The sequence below is a fragment of the Ipomoea nil genome, unplaced genomic scaffold (assembly GCF_001879475.1).
Source record: "Ipomoea nil cultivar Tokyo-kokei standard unplaced genomic scaffold, Asagao_1.1 scaffold2818, whole genome shotgun sequence".
Lineage (NCBI taxonomy): Eukaryota > Viridiplantae > Streptophyta > Magnoliopsida > Solanales > Convolvulaceae > Ipomoea > Ipomoea nil.
In genome coordinates, this window is record NW_017619246.1 from 1,435,434 (window position 1) to 1,444,866 (window position 9,433).

At 32.5% G+C, this 9,433-nt stretch overlaps 2 long non-coding RNA genes across 3 annotated transcripts; both read left to right on the forward strand.

Moving 5' to 3' along the window:
• The first annotated feature begins 3,730 nt into the window (after window positions 1–3,730).
• Window positions 3,731–4,396, forward strand: LOC109158379. The gene is made up of 2 exons (XR_002050369.1): window positions 3,731–4,138; window positions 4,220–4,396. It is a non-coding gene; the product is annotated as an uncharacterized LOC109158379 (long non-coding RNA).
• A 521-nt stretch (window positions 4,397–4,917) lies between these two features.
• LOC109158378 lies at window positions 4,918–7,158 on the forward strand. Of its 2 annotated transcripts, none has more exons than XR_002050368.1 (2): window positions 4,918–5,875; window positions 6,243–7,158. It is a non-coding gene; the product is annotated as an uncharacterized LOC109158378 (long non-coding RNA). The 2 variants fall into 2 exon arrangements; XR_002050367.1 differs by having other exon boundaries at window positions 6,246–7,158.
• The last annotated feature ends 2,275 nt before the right edge of the window (window positions 7,159–9,433 follow it).

Here is a 9,433-nt window from a genome sequence, read left to right on the forward strand (position 1 = left end):
AAATGTATTTTATTTTTTCAGTTTGGAACATGAACCGGCCATTCCAGTTCGCGATTTTAATAAACTCTAAATATCGCGTTTTGATTATAAATTGTAATTGGAATATTTTGGTTTGGTTACCATAGTATCTGGTTTGAACCAAATTATAGTAATAATTTATTGGAGAATAAAAATAAATGAAATATTTATTTTAAGGGTAAATATGTCGATTTAACATTTCAGGGGGAAAAAGAGCCACTTAAATAATTGAGGGGGAAAAAGTGCTATAAGTATATAACATAGGGGGAAAAGGTGCCATTTTCCCTAATAATAATAATAATAATAATAATAATAATAATAATAATTATTATTATTATTATTATTATTATTATTATTAACATGTTCACATATTATTATTATTATTATAAAATTATTATTTTTAGAATAATTATAAAATTATTTTGTATTATTGTATTGAACTTTTTAGTATTATTATTAGTGTATTAAAATTTACATTTAGTATTAGTGTATTGAACTATTTTATATGATGAAACAAATTATAAAATTATTTTAAAGAAAATCATATTATTTAGAGAAATGAAAACTGGAGGAATGGAGAAATGGAAAACTGGAGAAATGGAGAAGGAAAATTGGAAAATGGAGAAATGGAAAACTGGAAATGGAAAAACAGAGAAATGAAGTAAACGACCCCTTATTTTTTCTTTCTTTTATTATTATTATTATTATTATTATTATTATTATTATATATATATATTATTATATATATATATATATATATATATATATATATATATATATATATATATATATATATATATATATATATATATATATATATATATATATATGATGCACTCAGGTGCGAATAAGTGCCCAGGAAAGAATATGCAAATGAATCAGCGCGCGACACGTGTCCAGATCTAATAGATTAAAAAAACGCGGTGACATTTTTGTAAATAATTGAACATCGAATTGCAAGTAAAATCACTTACAAGTTCACCTACTTTCACCTATAAGTGCATGTAATTTTGCGTTGTTAACACTCACTTCCCGCAAACATTCATGCACCTGGGTGCACCTACTTATAACTATAGGTGCACTTTGTATTGATGCTCAGTGTAAATTTTACTTGCACCTATAATACATTTTACATGCACTTGTAATACATTTTACTTGCACTTCGATGTTCAATTATTTACGAAAATGTCACCGCGTTTTTTTTTTAATCCATTAGATGTGGACACGTGTGTCGCGCGCTGATTCGTTCGCATATTCTCTCCTGGGCATTTCATTCACAACTGAGTGCAATTATATATATATATATATATATATATATATATATATATATATATATATATATATCATTGGGGTGTCGTGAGTTATATGGTGTATTATTTTGGGTTTGTTGAGTGTTTTTTGGTATTTTTTTGAATTTCATTGTGGTGTGTTTTCCTTACACTTTTGGTGCATGTTGTTAACACTGTTGGTGTATTCTGAAATTTCGCCGCACCGCCGCACGGGAAGACCCCGCCGCATTTGAGCTTTCTTCTATATATATATATATATATATATATATATATATATATATATATATATATATATATATATATATATATATATATATGAACTACTTAAGCAAATAAAAACATAATTAAGCAAATATTATTATATTTACAGAATCATCATTGTCATCTTCTTCAATTTCTTCACTATCCTCTTTTTCTAAATCTTTAGTTTGGACACCTTTAATGGACCATTGATTTTTTCTTTGAGGTAAATTCACTTCATTCATTTGTAATGATTCGTGCACTAATTCTTGCACGTAATCTTGAATATTTTGATCGCATCCAGTAAGTAGGCAACGACGTGTTATCTTGTTGAGTTATGTGTAACTAGAGCTATTGGCAACGGCGTCGTAAACCATTTTCATACATTCTACCATAGTGAAATTAGATATATACATTTGAAACTAGCATTAAAACCAAAAATAGAGCACACATACATTAAAATAGGTTGAATCTCCTCACAATTTAATAACACATATTGGTGAGCGGCGAACTGTTCTTCTGCACTCAAAAATCTTATTTGTCTCTTGCCCATCGACCGACCTGGTCTATTAAATATTGACAAAATAATTGGCAAGTTAGGATCAATGCTGCCATCATTTAGGTTACGACCTATTCTTGTTCTTCGACTATGCACATCATCATCAAAATAAAATGATGCAAAGTGTGTTGCCTCTTCAAGCATATACGCATCAGCAATTGAACCTTTAAAATATTTCTTATTTTTCATTTGGACTTCAAGTGGTTGAGGAATCTTTCAAATAGATACATCCAGCGATATTGTACTGGCCACCTAAACGTGCTTCATAAGGAAGATGGATAGGCAAGTGTTCCATACAGTCAAATAGCGATGGAGGGAAAAAACGTTCTACCTGACACAACGTTAAAACAATAGATTTTTCTATTTCACGTATTTTGTCTACACGTAGGGATGTAGAGCAAAGATTTTGAAAAAATACACTTAACTCAGTCAAAGATTTCTAGCAACAACTTGGTAAAAACATGAAGGCTATATGTAAAAGAAATTATGTTCATTTTTTTTTTCCAATTGTGTGACTGCCCAAACTCCTCAATGCGATCAATTAGACCATCAATAACCCTTGGGATATTTTCGAAACAATGAAACAACTCATCCCCTATCCTAATTGGTGGAGGTAATGATTTATCTACCCGTCGTTTGATGAAAGTATCTCGATTCTTCCTCCAAGAGTGATTCATTGGAAGGAATTGACGGTGACACTCAAACCAACATGTTTTATGACCATTATTCAAGTAAAATGATTTAGAATACTGAAGACAATAAGGATATGCTAGTTTTTTACTGTCTGCCATTCAGATAATATAGTGAAAAATTTCCTGCAAAAAGAAAAAAAATTAATCCAAAGGTGTAAATATTCAAACTAGCTCGATCTAAAAAATGGGATATATAAAAGTTCTAAGAATATATACACATATCTTAGCTTGATTTCTACACTATTGTGAGTGGTTTAGTGAAAAATCTCTTTGAAAAATGAAGAAATCTGTAAAAATGAGTTAAAAAAACTAGAAGAAAAGAAAGCAAATTATTGGGAGGAATGTATAAAAAGTAATTTCCGACCACCAAAAGTGGTCGAAAATAAAAGTTAATTTCTATAAAATAAAAAAACAAACATTTCCGACCATTTTTAAAAAGTTGGATGGAACTTTCCAACTACATACAAGAGTGGACGGGACTTTCCGACCACCCAGTTGGTCGCTAAAACACGCCGACGCACACCCACAAAAAATCGCTAACGTTTCCGACCACGTTTTACACGTAGTCGGAAACTTCCGTCAACTTATAGAAATGGACGGAGATTTCCGTCCACGTATTGAAGTGGACGGAAATTTCCGTCCACTTTTCCGACAACTTTGCCGCTTGACGAAAAAAGGAAAAAAATTCGCCTTTTGCGTCCAAAATTTTTGGTGGTCGGAAAATGATTTCCAGCAGTGATTAGCTTCATCAAATTATTATTTAGCTATATAATATATAAAATAATGTATTATTTAACTATCATGAGTTAAATTACTCATAACTAATGTATTATTTGGCACCACAACCCTCCTAATAATATTAATAATGATAATAAAAGAAATGATAATAAAAGAAATGGATGAAGGATCTAGAATAACACCATCACGCCAAACACACCTCAGTCCTCACCATTTCTTCCCCAACTCGACATTTCTATCTCTCATTCGCTCTGTCTCTCTTTCTCTATTTACCATGGCATGAAATGACTTTTTGATCATGCGGTCTCTCATCCCTATCGTCCTCTCTCTGTCTTGCAGCCTCTCTGCCTCGGCGTCTCCGTTTATCCGCCCTCTGCGTTTCCAGCTACCCACCTGTTTTCTTCGCACTTCTCTGCAATTCCTCCCTCCCTCTAAAAAAAAATGGAGATCGTATCATCTTCCATTGCTACAGAGATCTAGCTCTTCTAATTCCGAAAATTACCCATCGCAAAACCTAAATAAATAGTACATCTTCATTCTGTCTAAGCCCTAAATTGTTCGAACAACATATATCATGTTGCATGGCTATAGAGGCAGATTCTGTAAGTATGGTTTCTTTACTCTCTACCAACAAACATATAATTTTGTTCATTACATTGAAACCCTAACTCTTTCGTTTACAGATCTTGCTACATCCGAAAGTCAATAAAGGAAGATATATGTTGAAGAGCACTGGAAACAGTTGGACCTATACATGCAGAGAGATTAAGAGTTCTAAACCCTTCTCTCAAAAGGGTCAAAGAAATTTTCCACAAGATAAGTACATTCATAGCTCAAATATGTGCTAATCTGCCTAAAATGAGTAATGATTACTTTCAGTTTTCATCATGCCCATAAAAATTTCATTTTCAATGATGAATGTGTGTTCTCTTTGATGATTATTACATTAAATGTTGTTATTGTTTTGTTCGTATGCCAGGTTTGGTACTTGCAATGTTTTATTTATTTTTTTTCCATTTTATTAACATTTTGTTTTCAAGTTGTTGGCATACGATGAAATTAAATTTCTGATGCCCTATTTGCAAAATCGCCTCACAATAGTATTGATAGATGCAGTTCGTCTACTATTCACTCCAAAATGTTTGGCATATGATGAAATTCTAATTTGATGCCATAGTTTAAAGGTTTATTTACATAAGTCTTTATCAGTTGGCAATTGATGCAAACTCTATTCTGATGTCACGACTTACATTTATGTTTTTATACCTCAGGTCTGGCAGATAAAGAGACTAATATTATGCTGTATTAATTTTTTTTTTTATTGAAGAATATTGTTCCAATGTGTTTTTTGATTATGTAATTTCATAAACTTGTTTTCTCAATTCACAATAAAGTGTTGTGTAGAAATCTGATTTTCAATTCAATATTTTAATCCCAGAGTTGAGTTTGCATTGAAGTGTATTATATGAATATCAAGATGTATTTTTTTGTTCACTTACAGTGGTTTTTACAACACTGCTAGAATTTATTACAAATATGTTTTTTCATAAGGATTTTAAAAGTGCTTGATCGTTTATGAACTTTAATTTAATTGTAAGTATGGCCAGTGATAGTTGTACTTTTTTTCAACTTCAATGGTTGAGTGAATCAGTTGTATTTCTTGTAGTGATGGATCAGTTGTTTTTTTTAGTGATGAATCAGTTGTATTTTTTTTAGTGAATTTGGTTACACAACAATCAAGAGCTTTTGTGTCTTAAGGAGTGCAGACTGTTTTTTCATAATAAAAAAAAAACCATGTACAAACTTACATTAGGTGAAATGCCTTTCATAAAAAAACATTTACAACAGGTGAAACATAGACAAAATAGATCTAAGTGTTGAATTCCCATATCATTTGCCTTTAACTCTTAATTACTTCTTTAGGTTGTAATGCCTTGAAAGTTCTTATTTTTCAGCATGATGAATAAGTCTTCCAACTTCTTTGTAAGCTCTTGATTCCTTCTTTAGGTTCTAATGCCTTTGACACTTGTCATAGTACTTGCAATTGATAGCACTGGATAAGTGCTACCTATTCTAATAGGTCCATCACACGCAAAAAATCAATAACACGATGTGTCTGCATTTGTCATTTTCTCTTGTTTCATAGCAACTATTTTTTACTTTTTAAGTTGCCTAGTTGAAGAGAACTGGTCAAGTAGGCATCTTTTTCCACTGTCTGAATCTTCAGAATCTGCATCCCTTGAATTCTTTTGAGTTGCAACCACTGGACTATTCACTTCATCTTCTTTGGAGCAATCCTGAAAATTCAAACATATTAGTGAATAGACTAATATTATAAGGTAAGCTTTAAATTTGATATTAATGGTGTTAATACCTTATCAGGGTCTTCACTTCCTTATTCATGCTTATGAGGTCATTCTCTTGGTTCTCATTTAGCTTTGAACATTAGGCAGCTACTAATTCATCATCCCTCAATACTCTCATTACATTAAAAGTTGTTGTAGGGCCACATTTTGCATCTTTTTTATTTATTTTATGGAGACTTTGAAAATCATTGGCATGCAAATGAGGCCCTCCAATTCTGGAGGATGTCAACCCTTACCTAGAAAGAATATTAAGGAACAGTCTATGTTATCTATATATTATTATTGCAAATTAGTTTACCGTTGTCTAATGTCATCATTGTTTACCTGTTCATACTTTCAGCAGGTACATAGAAATACCTTCCCGCATGAATTGTAACACTAGTAAAAAGTAAGTTAATTTACTGCTTGCCATTTTTTTTATTCTTATGTGTTAAGATTCAATACCTTGCATTTATACTATCAACATAATCAATAGTACTAACCTTTTGTACTTGAAATAGGTCAGATAGGACAGTTACAACCACAAAACCATTTTTAAAATCACCAAATCCAGTAGACTGCGATAGAATAGTGGTAGTACTGACACTACACGCATGACTCTTCCACAGAGACAACCTAGATGAAAAGTAAAAATCCAAATAAGTAGTAGAAAATGTACTTTTAAAAAATATAGATTAGAGAACTGATTGCATTAGAAGGCCAATAGAATATTTAGTTGTCTTCTGCAGAGACAACTTAGCACTCCATAGTTGAATCACAACAATGATTGGTTCTTTAATATCCTGATTGTAAAACTGATGTATGGCAGCAATAGAAAACCCTTCCCATCACATATTTAGTAATAGAAAATATAATTGTCAAAAACCATTTAAAGTTCTATTCTGAGAAGATATTTGCAGATTTTCTTACCGAAAAGCTCCTTGTCGTTCACATCATCAGGATCTCTTCATCCACCCAGTTCTGGTACTTCATAGGTCGTTTGGTGTGCAGTGGACTGATAGCCATAATTGATACATAGAGAAGGCATTTTTTTGTTTTTCTTGCAGAGTATTGCCTATATGATTCAGAACCTGAGGTTAAATAGTTGATCTCCATCTACCTCTTTATATAGGTAGGAATTCGAACAGGACTCAACCTAGAGAAATGAAGAGTCCTCATTGGAATAATGTTATTAATGATTATGTTGTTTCAATTTAAAAGCCTTTATTTAAATTTTATTTAGATCCGTTTGTAATATATAATGCTATTTGCGTATAGCATTTAGAACACGTTCTCCAAGAATTTTCGAATAACGCGTAGTTGCCCTCTTTATAGCTCGGTAATTACAATCGCATTATATTTATAGCTCGGTAATTACAATCGCATTAAATTAGAGAATTAAATAGCGTAGCAAATCAGAACTCAAATGGCGTTGCATTAAACGATGGCGTTTCATGTGGGCGGGAAAATTTTTTGGCAAAAACTTCTTGCTTTATTATAGAGTTAAATTATCTAGAACTGCTACTCTTTCAAATAACGTAGGTATAACTTAAATCTCAGTTGTGCTATTTCCTGAAGATGGGTACTGTTAACACTGAATGCTAATTTTAGGGAAAAAAATATTTGTATATGGAATAGTAAATGTCATTAATTTATTTTATAGCAAAGTAAGCATTTAATTTAAGTAATCACCAAAGCAAAACTCTGTAAGATACAGACAGCTAACCAATTAAGCTAGCAAGATACCTATTACAAAAGGCTTTAGGAACCTAAAAGTAAAATCATTTTCCATACAACAAAGCTATTAGCATGCACAATAACTAGTACATGTTATACAAGTACCATCTAAACGCATAAAACCATCATTAACAACTTCACTCATTCCTCTAATATTAAAATGCACACAGACTGTTGGTCCCGAAAGGGTTGCGAGAAGTCTAGAGGGGGGGGGGGGGGGGGCGTTAATAGACTTCTCTAACTTTTTCAACTTTTCTCAAGCATACAACACTTTGGTAATTTCAACTCTAAGTAACAACCATAAACAAGTTAAACAACTTAGAGTGTGCACAACGGAATAAGTAGCGGTAAAGTGTTATGCTTTGATTGTGTAGTGCTCAAAGAGAGATTCTATACATGCATCACGTTAGAAACACTTGATATAGATTAGAGATGATGTATGTAAAATTTCACTTGCATGCAAACGAGGGAACTATCAAATCCAGACAAATAAAGATACACGATAAATCGTAATGGGTTAGTTCACAGTTGGTATAGGCATGCACGGAATTAAATGAACAGTAAGTAAATAGAGAGAGATTTATAGTAGTTCAGAGATGGTGTAATTCTCCTAGTCCACTCTTCTCCTTTCACTTCAAGGAGGAAATTCACTATTCTTCGATCACCCAGATACAATAGTGAATAAGTGTCCAGCGACACTTCTCCGAGTGCTTCGCCCAAAGCTACATTCCACCAAGGTTTTTCGCAAGCTCCTCTTGTTACTCCGCCTTCCCGAGTACTTCGCACCAAGCTGTACTCCTACACCACGAAAACTACGCACAAAGCTACGCTCTCACCAGGTTTTCACAAGCTCCTCTTGTTACTCTTCCCTTTACAACCGAGTGCTACGCACAAAGCTACACTCAAACTAGGTTTTTCACTCTCTCTAGTTACTCTACCCCTTTTCTACACTCAGTAGAAGATTTACAATGAAATACAATGATTTCTTCTCTCAGACTTGAATTCTATCGTATATAGCTCAATATATCACTTGATGTTTGATTGGATATTTTTCGTTGTTTGATCTCTCTTTTTTCACCGTACTTGCCTTCAAGTCTGCTTGGACAATTTATAGCTAATGAAAACTATTTGTCCGTTGATCAACTTTCGATCTCGATCGTCCATTTTGAATTGTAGTTGATCAAATAATTGTGCCAACTTGGTTTGCAAAGTCATTTCGCCGTTTGTCAGAAGATTTGAATAATCTTGCCATTGCTCTTCATGAATCTGACAAAGCTTTTCTTGGAATGTGTAGCCTCCAAATTTGAATTAATCTCAGGCTTGACTTTTGTTGAATTATTGATCTGATATGCCAAGTTAATCAAATAATTTATCTGCTGATTCTTGCTTGAGTATTTAAAAGATTTCCTTCGTGTATTAGCTTCTTCGACTCCTTCGTCTTCCTTCGCAAAGATACGGGTTCTAAAAAAAAAACATTCTGTCTAACAATTGTATCATGATGATGTCATATCCCTATTGTATATCATGTTCACCTTGTATCATGAACTAGTATCATGTTAGGCTAGTATCATGAACTTGTTATCATGTCTTCATAAAAATTGCTTCAAGTGAGAATCACTCCATGTATCCTTTGGTTCATTTACAAAGCTTCTTCCAACTCAACTAATTAACCTTTTGATACATATCATGACTTAAATCCTTTTGTCTCATCTCTATCTTCACGTGGGTTTCATAACTCTTCTAAAAGCATATCACGTTGTGACGTGATCATCCGATAACAAAAGATATCATGTTATCAAAACTATTTCTTCATGA